General features: G+C 36.3%; 1 protein-coding gene across 1 annotated transcript in view; it reads left to right on the forward strand.

The window, feature by feature from the left end:
• The first annotated feature begins 217 nt into the window (after positions 1-217).
• LOC138700010 (sodium-dependent phosphate transporter 1-A-like) overlaps positions 218-13,523 on the forward strand; it is a 135,970-nt gene continuing 122,664 nt past the window's right edge. The window contains exon 1 of the mRNA XM_069826289.1: positions 218-239. The gene's annotated coding sequence lies outside the window, so the exon portion shown is untranslated. The remainder of the gene's footprint in view (positions 240-13,523) is intronic.

Consider the following 13,523-nt stretch of genomic DNA (forward strand, 5'->3'; position numbering starts at 1 on the left):
ACCTAGTATGTAAAAGCGAATGGAATACTGAAGTCAATTGTAACATTGGAATATTAATGACGTCTGTTTTGTCTTTTGTTTTATACGAATTTGAAAAAAAGATTGTCATCTCGAAATATACCTAATTCTCAACATTTCTGTTTATTCAGGTGAAGGTTTCTCTAACAACAAAGCACCATGATGAGCATAAGAAGCGTTTAGACTGAGTGCCATCAATCTCATTATCTAATTTGATGGAGGTGAGTAATCAACGTTTAAAACTATCTTTTCTTTTCTTTTCCGAGAAAGTTACCCTCTATCAGAAGTGACGAAACTACAGTGTCGTTGATGGGACTAGAAATGGAATACAAGTGTTCTAGTCTCTTTTGGTATCGATTTGATTACCTCCTATATATATATATCAGATTTATAAAATAAAACCATCTGCCCTTCAATATGGGTGATGATGAGGGGGTAGAATTCTAGGTACAGAATACCATTCATAAAATTATTATTATCCCCATCCTACACGGCTCAACGCTTGGTCGCACTGACTTGCTTGTCTTGCGTCTTGATTATAATAACTATTATATCCATGAGCAGGCTTGAGATAAGATGTGTAATTCCTAAGTTATTGATTGTTGTCAGCTTGCCGGAGATGATAATACATCAATATTATTTTCTTTGCTTACTTTATACTGTACTTTATAAAGTATACTCGAATTAGAACAATTATATTTTGTGAGGAGAATAGAAGTTATCCCTGGCAGGGATGTTAATATGAATTTATGAGAGGGGGATAACTTTCCAACAGGGAGGAAATCTCCCCATAACCTGGTGATAAAAATAATTGCGCGAGAAAACTTCGATTTTATCGTGGTTCAGAGAATTATCACGTCTTGTTAGCTTTCACACCGTAATAAAAGTCCGAGAGTCGGTAATAATCTACAGCTAAGCGCGTATTTCCGATAATTTGCTGCATCACGTCGTCGTTATATAGAGTGTACAGTGTTTGGAATCCTATGAATACGCTATTAATTTTGATATACTCGTGTGTGTGTGTGATTTTACTTGAATGTTTTATTTGTGCCAATTTCACTTATATACAGGATGTTGGTCCACACCTGTGGAGTAACGGTCAGCGCGTCTGGCTGCGAAACCAGGTGGCCCGGGTTCGAATCCCAGTCGGGGCAAGTTACCTGGTTGAGGTTTTTTCCGGGGTTTTCCCTCAACCCAATACGAGCAAATGCTGGGTAACTTTCGGTGCTGGACCCCGGACTCATTTCACCGGCATTATCACCTTCATATCATTCAGACGCTAAATAACCTAGATGTTGATACAGCGTCGTAAAATAACCCAATAAAATAAATATACAGGATGTTTAAAATATTTTAAAATTCTCCGTGGGATTGTAGGGCATGACATTAGGAGCTGTTTGAGATAGGGAATACATGTCCGCTGATCCCTCCTTTTACATCTGCGTCACTGTAAATGTGCTAATCTCTGCAGGTACGCAACGAACTGTCTTTAATATTCAAACGTAACAGGTTTTCCAACATCTAATCACTGACCAACTGAGCAAACGTGGTTAATATATGTAGATGCTTTGTCTCCGACTGAAATTGTAACCTGGTTGTACAAGAAGACGATTTTATAGTTCAATAATAATATTAATTCTATATAACTGTTAAATCCTGTAAATAATGGGTATTCATAATATCTGTTTAAAATTGTCAGATAGGTAACATTTATAACCAATTTCTTCCCATCATTCTCATCGGAACAGAGCTATCACACTCGGACCCAATGCGGCAAATTAAGGAACTTTTATAAGGACACAACTTTATGCCACCGACGCACAGTGGTTCCAAACTCAAATCTGACTGGACAAAAGGTATAAATGTTTGATCTTCAAAACAATATAAATACTGCAGTTCTATAATCCTAAATAGTCGTGTATCTACAATTCTTATTCAGTTTTCCATAAAAATAATTGTGGTCTGTGCAGGAGCGGGTAGAATTCAAGTGTTCAGCACAGACATTCTCTTCTCGTTAGCATCGCTCGGCAAGTTACCTTCGGAACATCGATGTGTGAAGATATAATATATTGCCAATCCCCTTCGAGTTTCGGTGAATAAAACTACAGATATTTCCCTACATTTTTAGTGCATTTTCGAACTTTAACATTGTGTTATTTAGTTATAATACTCATTAATACACAGAGAAGTGTTCCATGAAAATTTTTAAAATTTTATTTGCTGTAGCAGGCCCGCAAAAGCAAAGGCCACAAAAGGCCATTGTCAAAGCAGGTTCAGCATTTACATTAGTCATTTAGGTATGTAATTATAAAGGTTTTATAACCAACTTCAACCACCTTCTCCTTTTATTTATATTTTAGTGATGGTGGACGGAATTCTAAGAAGAGAACTAGTTGACATTTCGTGAAAAGAAAATAATATTGTAAGAAGATTAGCCTGTGTGTTTGAGTACCGGTATGTATTAATTAAAATGTTTTAGGAGATTCTGAGGGACATGATTGTAAATTAGTGCAGAAAAAAGTGCTGAATTCTGAATGAAACTTAAAGAGCAATGGACTAATTGCCTCTATGTATTATAACATTTTCTTAAGAAAATACAAGGATTGGTTAAGTGTTAAAATGACTTTTTAAAAAAATAGACTGTGTCTAGTAACTAAAAAACAAAGATCGTCCACAAAAGCCGTTTCATGAATGTGCTGAGAAAAGTCAGAAGAGGAAGCTGAAGCCTTTGGTGGAAACACACTTGGTTGATGAAATTGCTCTTATCGCAGAAATGGATTTAAGACCAACATATAGGCCTGATGCAGCAGAAATGGTAAAGCAAGTGTTAAGTTTTTACTCAGAAAGGGCCACTAAAATGAATGAAAGAAAAGAAAACAAGATCGCTTACGTAAAGAAATGGGACTTCTTGTCGACATTCCCAAACCAGAATTTGGTACGACTTATGACGGGATCAGCGCACGGAGGTTCTTCAGGTTTGGCATCAGAAGCTACTGGCGTAGATGAAGGCTTAATTCGGTGATTTGGAACCATCTTTAAAACCAGTGGTCGTCATTTCGTAACTCGCGAATCAACTTCTTAATATAGCCTACAAGCAGGGCGGAGGGGTAAAGCATGATTTCTCTCCCCTTAGCCAACAGTTGTTCATTCAATGTTAAGCAATCTGGATATCCTTCTCTCCTACATTCCCGTTTGCTGTGTATTGCGGGCTGCATTTTATATGACGTAATCTTTGCCGACCACTGCTTAAAACAATCGCCAGTGGGAGAGTTTGAAAAAATACTGTTTGTGCACTGTAGAATTATACATCCAGAAATATAAGTGGTATTATATACCGCAAAGTGTGCATAAAATACTTATCCGTGGTGCGCAGTTGATAAAGGAATCTGTACTTTTGTTGGGATGATGTCCGAGGAACCCCAAGAAGTCCGATATAGGCCTAAAGATTACAAGAATTTCAGGGAATAAGCTTATCACGCGCGCAAATTTTGTAGAGCCGATATGATGATGGATTTGATGAATTTCCTCTGGCCCGATGGTAAGCAGTCTTCGTAACTAACGCCAAAAGAGTAGAAAAAGTGTATCTTCTGTTGTAGACTTCCTGAGACTGCTCCAGGATCACGATGGTGATGATGATGATGATGATGATTATGATGATTATGTTTGAAAATTAATAGAGTTACAACTCTCTAAAATATCTGTAAATATTTCAAATTTAGATTTATTTAACCAGAGTTAGAGGTTTTGTTAAAATTGTTTTAATATGTAGGCTATTTTATTTAAAAAATTAAATGATATTTGACTTAATATCTACGACTGTTGTGTATTTTTAGCATCTTTCACACATTCAAATTAAATAGAAAGTATATAATACCTTTGTGATTTCGTTCCAATCCCTGCGAAAATCAGTTTTGTAAAATTAGTATAATTCTTTAAAATTCAACCCCTGTGAAAGGGTGGTTTATTTTATCCAATCGTAATCAGAGTTTACACGCAAATGCAAAATGCCAATTGTAACCTGTATACAAAATTTTATGTAAATCTGTTAGAAACAAGGAGAGTTATTAATTTTGTCCTGCTAGATTTGTATTTGGAACCACTGTGCGACGTACCTCAGTCGGCTAAGGCGTTTTCCTGCCGATCCGGAGTTGCGTTCGAGCGCGGGTTCGATTCCCGCTTGGGCTCATTACCTGATTGGATTTTTTCCGAGATTTTTCCAAACGTAAGGCGAATGTCTCATCTCACCATATACCATCTCGCTATCACCGATTCCATCGACGCTAAATCACCCCATAGTTGATACAGCATCGTTAAATAACCAAGTAAAAAAGAACCTGTCATAAGAATTGAACCCTCCTGATCTCCACTCAATGCCATGCTAATGTATCTTGCTTTGGGTTTTCTCTGTTGTTCATTTCACTCAGATCCACACTGCAGTTGTTGGACGTATGTTCGAGTTAACTTTTGTGCACTAATCAACATTCATACTTTTAATCAAGGTTATTGTTACTAAATGAAATAGGCCTATTAAACTTATTTTTCGTACTATAGGCATCATTGTATTTCCTCATGTCGTGTTTTTCATAAGATCCGGGTGCGAATTAACGGGGGGAATGAGGGAGATCTCCTCCTTTGCTGGAAAGTTATCCCCTTCTCATAAATTCATATTAACATCCCTGCCAGGGATAACTTCTATCCCTTTCACAAAACATAATAATTGTTTTAATACGAGTATACTTTATAAAGTACAGTATAAAGTAAGCAAAGGAAATAATATTGATGTATTATCATCTCCGGCAAGGTTACTACAATCAATAACCTAGGAATTACACATCTTATCTCAAGCCTGCTCATGGATATAATAGTTATTATAATCAAGATGCAGGACAAGCAAGTCAGTGCGACCAAGCGTTGAGCCGTGTAGGATGGGGATAATAATAATTTTATGAATGGTATTCTGTACCTAGGATTCTATCCTCCCCTCATCAGAAATCTTAATTCGCACCCTGCGTACGATAAAATCCGTGAACCCTTTGTTTTCATAGTCATTCAGTGAGAGTTATTCAATTGTAAGGATCCTTATTTTTTATTCATACCAATGTGTGCAAATTGAAACATAATTAGCAGCGGTTAATCGTTTTGTTTCTCTTCAGAGACGGAAACAATCTTCATGAGATCACCTTTCGTGCAATTGTAATTATCATATATATAAACCTATTTGTGACCTTGCTGCCGTTCGTATATTCAGGGGATCCCCTGTTATTTTGAATGTTTGTTGTTGACTCAAAATTCGTACGACGTTGAGCATGGAGCGAGCCAAGGCATCTTTGAAGGTAGATGACAACCGTTAACCAATATTGTCCGCTTCCTTAATTCTAATAATTGAACTTGAGTTAATTAAACAATGTACTGATGATTCTGTTGAAATATTGGTGTATAATTATGCCATTAGTCTCGTTAAAGAGAGAGACATTTAGAACGTAATTTCTTCGAATTTCAGTAACCAAGTTTAATTTAAGTACAGGCGTTATACAGTCATTTACGTTGAAGTCCTTTAAGTGTCCACGAAGGCTATAAACATATTATATTTCTCGTCATCAGTCATTGTTAGCGCAAATGTAGTTATGTCTTCTCATCCAAGAAACCTACTATGCTATAAAATTAATGTATGAGGTTCGATTTTTTCTGGTATTTTTGTTTCACAACTATTCTACATTTTCTCAGTAGTTTAAATTCACCACTAAAATAAGAAAAAGAAATTACAGTTGAATTTGGTTAGAGCACCATGGCTACAGTGACAGTCGTTAAGAAGTACGGTTTTACCTGTATTAAACAAATGTAATTTATTTTGTTGATAACGACACATTTCAATAAGCAACTCGTTTATAGCTGCATTTAACAACAATGTGAATCCCTTAAAATTAATATTAAGGGTACATTAAACAGAGACTTTCGTTGAGAAGAATTCGAAGACAGCCGATTATGTCGTTAGTGATCAATACCGTTTTCACTTACTGTGACAACAGAATTTTACGGCCAAGAACTGAAGGGAAAAAAAAGGAGGGAGGAGTGTGGATTAGGCCAAATTCTTTATTTTGTCATACCAAAATCCGTTACAAATAAGTCCTGTAATCAAGACATTCAGTTTAGACTGTAACTTCAAACATTGAGTTTGCAAACAGGTGTCACATACAATACAATGGAGCGAGGTGCAAAGCAAAGAACATTTTTATACTTGAAAGGTATTGTTAGAAAAACTTAGAATGGTAAAAAGAAAGCTGATATGTGCCGTGAATTTGGTTTGGATAAAAAAGAATTGAGAATGATTTACAGATGCAGTATTTTGCAAAACGAAAGCAGAAAAAAATTACACATTTTTTCAACCCAGATTCTTAATTATGAATACTTATATTATAGTATTCCGCTCCGTAATTCAATATTTACTACTATCCAGTACGGTACCGTGTTATTTTTCAAGATAAAAAAAAGACAAGAATGATGTAAAGTATTCTAAAAAGTTCTTGTGCAGGCCTATATGAAATTATATATTAAACTAGAATCGTGTACGGAATGCGTAATACAATATTGTGAATGTATTTCTTCCTTAATTTAATTTACTGTGTTTATTATTTTTCTTATAACTACACTTGTTTATTGCTAAGTACATAATTTCTTTACTTCTTTCGATGGCGCTATAACCAAGTTGAACTGTACTTACAACATTAAGTGAAAATTTAATGGAAATGCTCCTTGATGCGATGACGCAAAGGCTGTAAAACAAAAGCATTTGCAAACCTTTAAAAACTCCACGTAAAGCCATGGTTTTTCTGAACCGACGCACGCGACGTGCGAGGTGCAAGGTTCTCCTCGCACAAATCCGGACTACACGAGAGATAGTGAGTGGTGTCTATAACTGCGAGATGCTAGGTCTGCGTACCTCGCAGCCATAGAAACCACTCACTATCTCTTGTGTCCGGATTTGTGCGAGGCGGACCTTGCACCTCGCACGTCGCGTGCGTCGGTTCAGAAAAACCATGGCTTAAGGAGGGTACGTTATATGTGTTGCTTATAGTCTAAATATTGGATTCTTATTTTCGTGCAGAAGCTAAGTTCTCGATGTGAAGTGACAAGTACAACCTTTTTTACCTTGAATATTATACCAAGTAAGCACTTTTACAATGTGTGGAGCGTTTATATAGATTTCAGCAGACTACAGTGGTAAGGAGAGGTTAGACCAAAGTCCTTCCAAACGGAATCTCTTGACCGTCATCTTCCTTGACCTTGAGGTCAGACTTGAATTAAAACCTTAGACTTTGTAATTACATTTTATAGGTTTTACAAATGTACATTCTTTTAAATGAAGCAAAGCATTTTAATTCAAGTGAGACAATTTAAATGAGGCAAGACTTGACAGAATAATTGGAACATAAATTTGGGAGTTCAATTCCCAGTCTGATGAAATCTTTACATACTCTATCGAAACGATGAGTTCAATATTACTAGTACAATTTCAATAATGCAAGTATACAAGTAAAGTTGTTAATTATCGTACATTATGACACATTTCACATTATTGTTTTTTTTTTCGAGTTTGTGACCTAATTCTCTCCAAGCACTTCTCCATCGGGCGATCCTGGTGGAGTGAGCTTCTACCAGTTGCTTGAAGGAGTCTGCCATCTTCTTCTTCTTGGCCTGCCTTTAGTCCTCTTGCCTGTGTTGGGGTCCCAAACGGTAGCTATCTGCCCATCGGCTGTGTTACTGTCTCGCCACATGTCTTCCCCACTTCCACTTTATCCTTGTAGCTCCTTTCGCAATGTTCTCTGAAGCTGTGATTTCCTGTAGTCTCTTGTTGGAAGTCCTGTCTCTCGGCTTTATGCCTATTATTTTTCTCCATTTTCCTCTGGCACGCTTCTGTATTTTTGCGTTATCTGTTTGTCATTTGGCACTCATATAACAGTACTAGGAAGGTGCAAGTTTTGAATGCCTCGATTCGTAATTTTCAGTTTAGAGATTTGCCAGCAGTATGAATTTGATCAACCAGAAAGCTTTCACGGTTGGGCGGTTCTTCTATGAGATCAGATGGAATATTAAACTTAACATTTTGTCTGTTGTCATCTGTGGTGTGGTAGTTACAGTACTTTCTTCTGGATCGAAAACAGACAAGGTCACAGCGAGGGCGATAAATTTTTAGTTAAATGAGAAATTAAGCCCTTGACTCCATGTGGTTGGTTCACTACTTGTCAGAGATGTGGAAGCCGCCTTTACTCAGTTGATAATAGATATTGTACACTTGTACAGTGTATTACTTTGTTAACAATAGCGGAGATCCTTGACATAGGAGAGCAGGATCATCTCTCTTCGGAACCTCGCTGATCAACAACATTCTATGTGTAAAGAAATGCATGTGTGGAATGCACAGACTACGTAGAAAATGAATACCATTTAATCCGAAGCCAGTCGAGAAAAACCAATGGTAGTTGTTAAATGCGCTGACTGAAAAGAAACCAACTAGCCAACTTATATCATAATCTGTAATGGTAAAGGGTAATTTACTGCATCAGAAACCAACCTGTTCATTGAGCAAGTAAGCTATATTAAATGCATATGCAGAAGCATTTGTTTCTATTTTTGTGCTTTGTAAATTGGAAATTAGATTAGATCTTTATTAACCGATAGAATTACAAGCATTCATGATATCGTCAGTACACAATAAAAATAACATAACATACAAATAAACTTAATTCTAAATAAACTTCGCGTGCAAAACTAGTAATCCTTTAAATTTACATTGAAAGTGAAAAATAGTATGGATTATATATGGGTAAGGTAATATATAAATTACAGTACAACTTAATACCAAATTACATGCAAAAAAAAATCTTATTTATATAAGCTCGATCTTCAGTCTCCACTGTTCCAGCCAGTCTCTTCTCCGTTTCATTTTCCCAGTCTTGATTTCTACTCTCGGTTACCTGGAACATAAAATGATCAAGAGCGGTATCAAGGAGAGAACGTGATTACTAAAATTTTAAATTTAGATATTCATTTGTGCAAAATGACATATGTGTTAATAAAATGTTCTTTACTTCTTTTTTATTTTTCCCATCTTAAGTTCTTTGATATTTTGTGGAAGTTTATTGTATAAATTGTTGCCTCTATATGATATGCTGTTAAGACTTCTGGTAAGACTGTGGTAATTCAAATGTATGTTTTGGGATGTTCTGTTGTTATAATCATGGTAGGTTGAATTTTATAAAAGGAGCCTTTGTTTTGATGAATAAAGCACGCTATTTCTAATATATATATATATATATATATATATATATATATATATATATATATATGGTGGGTACAGGTAACAATAGTAACAAATATAAATGACACTCGGGAGGAAATTAAACGCAGAATAAATAAGGGAAATGCTGGTCCTCCAGCTTGGGGGGTTGGGCGAAGGGCTAACAAACCATCACCGTAAAAAAACAGCTTGTTACGAATCCCTACAATAAGCCTCGGAATAGGACTGATTCTCTGGCACGACCACAGCAAAGGAATAAGGTTTTGAGATTTGGCACTTGGAACGTAACTAGTCTTTATACAACAGGAGGGGTAAAATTAGTAGCTAAAGAACTAGCTAGATATAGAATAGACTTCATGGGAGTACAAGAGGTTAGGTTAGATGGGAATGGCATATCACAAATAGGAGATTACTTATTGTATTATGGGGAAGGAAACAATAATCACCAATTAGGAACAGGATTCTTTGTTCATAAAAGAATAAAATCAGCAGTAAAAAAGGTCGAATTTATCAGTGACAGGTTATCATATTTAGTACTTAAGGGTAGATGGTGCGACATCATAGTTATAAAAATATCTTGGAGCAACAGTAACAAATATAAATGACACTCAGGAGGAAAAGAAACGCAGAATAAATATGGGAAATGCGTGTTATTATTCGGTTGAGAAGCTTTTATCATCTAGTCTGCTGTCAAAAAATCTGAAAGTTAGAATTTATAAAACAGTTATATTACCGGTTGTTCTGTATGGTTGTGAAACTTGGACTCTCACTTTGAGAGAGGAACATAGGTTAAGGGTGTTTGAGAATAAGGTGCTTAGGAAAATATTTGGGGCTAAGCGGGATGAAGTTACAGGAGAATGGAGAAAGCTACACAATGCAGAACTGCACGCATTGTATTCTTCACCTGACATAATTAGGAACATTAAATCCAGACGTTTGAGATGGACAGGGCATGTAGCACGTATGGGCGAATCCAGAAATGCATATAGAGTGTTAGTTGGAAGACCGGAGGGAAAAAGACCTTTGGGGATGCCGAGATGTAGATGGGAGGATAATATTAAAATGGATTTGAGGGAGGTGGGATATGAAGATGGAGAGTGGATTAATCTTGCACAGGATAGGGACCGATGGCGGGCTTATGTGAGGGCGGCAATGAACCTTCGGGTTCCTTAAAAGCCATTTGTAAGTAAGTAAGTAAATGCCTATTATTATTCGGTTGAGAAGCTTTTATCATCCAGTCTGCTGTCAAAAAGTCTGAAAGTTAGAATTTATAAAACAGTTATATTACCGGTTGTTCTGTATGGTTGTGAAACTTGGACTCTCACTTTGAGAGAGGAACATAGGTTAAGGGTGTTTGAGGATAAGGTGCTTAGGAAAATATTTGGGGCTAAGCGGGATGAAGTTACAGGAGAATGGAGAAAGTTACACAACGCAGAACTGCACGCATTGTATTCTTCACCTGACATAATTAGGAACATTAAATTCAGACGTTTGAAATGGGCAGGGCATGGAGCAAGTATGGGCGAATCCAGAAATGCATATAGAGTGCTAGTTGGGAGACCGGAGGGAATAAAACCTTTGGGGAAGCCGAGACGTAGATGGGAGGATAATATTGAAATGGATTTGAGGGACGTGGGATATGATGATAGAGAGTGGATTAATCTTGCACAGGATGAGGACCGATGGCGGGCTTATGTGAGGGCGGCAATGAACCTACGGGTTCCTTAAAAGCCATTTGTAAGTAAGTAAGGATACAGGTAAGGTTTTTTAGTTTTCTGAAAAATTTTATACTTTCAGTCCGAATAAAAACTTATTTAATAATTTTAAGTATTCTTTTCTGCAATTTGAGGACTTGTGTCAATTTTGGTGAAGATCCCCAATTAATAATGCTATGTGATAATATTGAATGAACATATCCAAAGTAAATTCTGTAGTGCTCGGGAAAAGTGGCACAAGTCAAGAATGTTAATTTTACAGGAGAAGGAAAAAACTGTCTTCACACTGGTTTATGTCGATTGGATTTTCTTCTGTATGAATTATTGTAATGGGAGAAATACTTATGTCTCTTTTCCCAAGCGAGCAGATGTTACGTAAGTTGTCAGTAAATTAATAATAAAAATGATTTATGCCACTTTTCCCGAGCTCTACACAATTGATATTAAAAGTTCCATGTGTGATATCTTTGCTAGGACTCGAAAATCATAACAGAATGTGAGACATCTGAGTCTAATTCGTTTTCTAAATAAGAAGCATGTACGGCAAATCTTGTTTACTATCACATTCACGAGATTTACTCTCGCGTTATCACTATAAACCACATCTGTTTTTCAAGAACTCTACTTTAAAAGTAAATTTGTTTGTAAAATAATTACTATCTTCAACTAGTGAATCTTACGAATAGCGTGTTGAATAATACAGGAAAGGAAGTTATAGCAAGTTCCAAGACACAATTAACACCTGGTCCCTGCGGCTTACGTGCAGCCGCAGCTACGAACAGCCTTCACGTGCGTTACGCAACTTCGCTGGAAGCACCAGACAATAATGGTATTATAGAAAATTTGCATTCAGGAAACTTTACTGTTATAGCTTACGAATTTAATTTTCTTAAATTTAAGAATTATTCATGATAGATAGGTAGAGTATGGACGCTCATAGACTTTTTGTCGTTGTAGTATTATGATGTAATTTCTGTGTTGTATCAGTCCACGGAAATACATGCCCTCAACAACATAATATGCAAAAGGAAGAAGACGAAGATGATAAATATGTAAATAACAAAAAAAAGGAATACAGAAATTAATGGTGTATACAGGATCTATTAAAATTAATAGCGAAAACTGAAACGGTTGAAAGTTTACGATAATAGAAGTAAAAACGTTCCAGTAAACTTGGGTCCGCTAACGAGCCGTTTGCGAGATAATTAATAAATAATATCCAACATTTTAAATAAATGTTTTCATTTTCATAATATTATACATAATTATAACATACTATCCAGCCCTTAAAAAAATATATTTTATTTTCATACTACACATTATCGTCGTGCATGACAAATACTATGGCGAGTATGGCGAAGTTCGATATTTGCCGATGATGTTCGCCAATATTATGAAAATATTTGAAAATATTTGCTGTCCTCCTCTCCCATGCCTCTATGCTTTAAACTAGCGTCGTGCATTACAGGCGGTATGTTCTGTCCAAGTTTGTCAAGAATGGCGAAGTTCGATATTCGCCGATATTCACTCTGCAGAAGAAGGCCTATGTGTTTGTTCCAACTTGTTATATAAAAAAAATTCGCTGTCCACTCCCACCTCTTCATGTCAACCGCTTAAGGATTTGAGCACACATCTTGCGATTAGTTTGTCATATTAAATAAGACGAAGTTTATAAAATCTTGGTTGCCGCTCTCACGTTCGAACATTGCAGGACACTATTTTAAATCGCTTAAGGTTTTGAGCACAAATCTTGCGATTAGGTTTCATATGAAATAGAACAAAGTTTGTAATGTCTTGGTTTCCTCTCTCATGTTTGAACATTGCACAATACTAGTCGGTACCATGAACATATGTGTTTTTTTTTTTTTAAATAGGCAATATTTTGTTTGATTTATTTATACGTATATTTCTGTGAATGTTTAACAACAACAAAAATTACCTATATTCATTACTATTACGTAACTTCGCAAAATATGTGCCTGACATCCTTATACAGCTAAAGCATAAAGACGCAGGGAGAGAAGGAACTAAGGAGAAAGGCACCGAACATATGTAAGGAAAGGCAAAGATTGAACAAACGCAAAGCGAGTTTCGGTTCTACAGGGGCTCGGTGAACTTGAACGGAACATAAAGCCTCCGACCGGTTTTCAATGGACTTTCTTATATTAGTTACATGCTTCATTTCCACGTATTGCTGGATGCCTATGGAGTAGGGCGAAGTTAGTAGTAGGCTACTAGGTTTTTTGCGTCGATATTATTGATGATAGCGAGATAGTACTTGGCAATACAAAGCCGAGGATTCGCCATGGAATTACCTGACATTCGTCTTACAGTTAGAAGAAACCTCGGAAAGACCAAATCAGGTGATCAGTCCAAGCAAAGCTACAGATCAGTAGGCAAAGCGCTGTCGCCTGATCTACGTTAACGGCTTCGACATGTTTGTAGGTTAATTTATTATAAATGGATGGTTTCATATGGAATTAAGTAGGTATGTA

The sequence above is a fragment of the Periplaneta americana genome, chromosome 5, assembly GCF_040183065.1.
Source record: "Periplaneta americana isolate PAMFEO1 chromosome 5, P.americana_PAMFEO1_priV1, whole genome shotgun sequence".
Lineage (NCBI taxonomy): Eukaryota > Metazoa > Arthropoda > Insecta > Blattodea > Blattidae > Periplaneta > Periplaneta americana.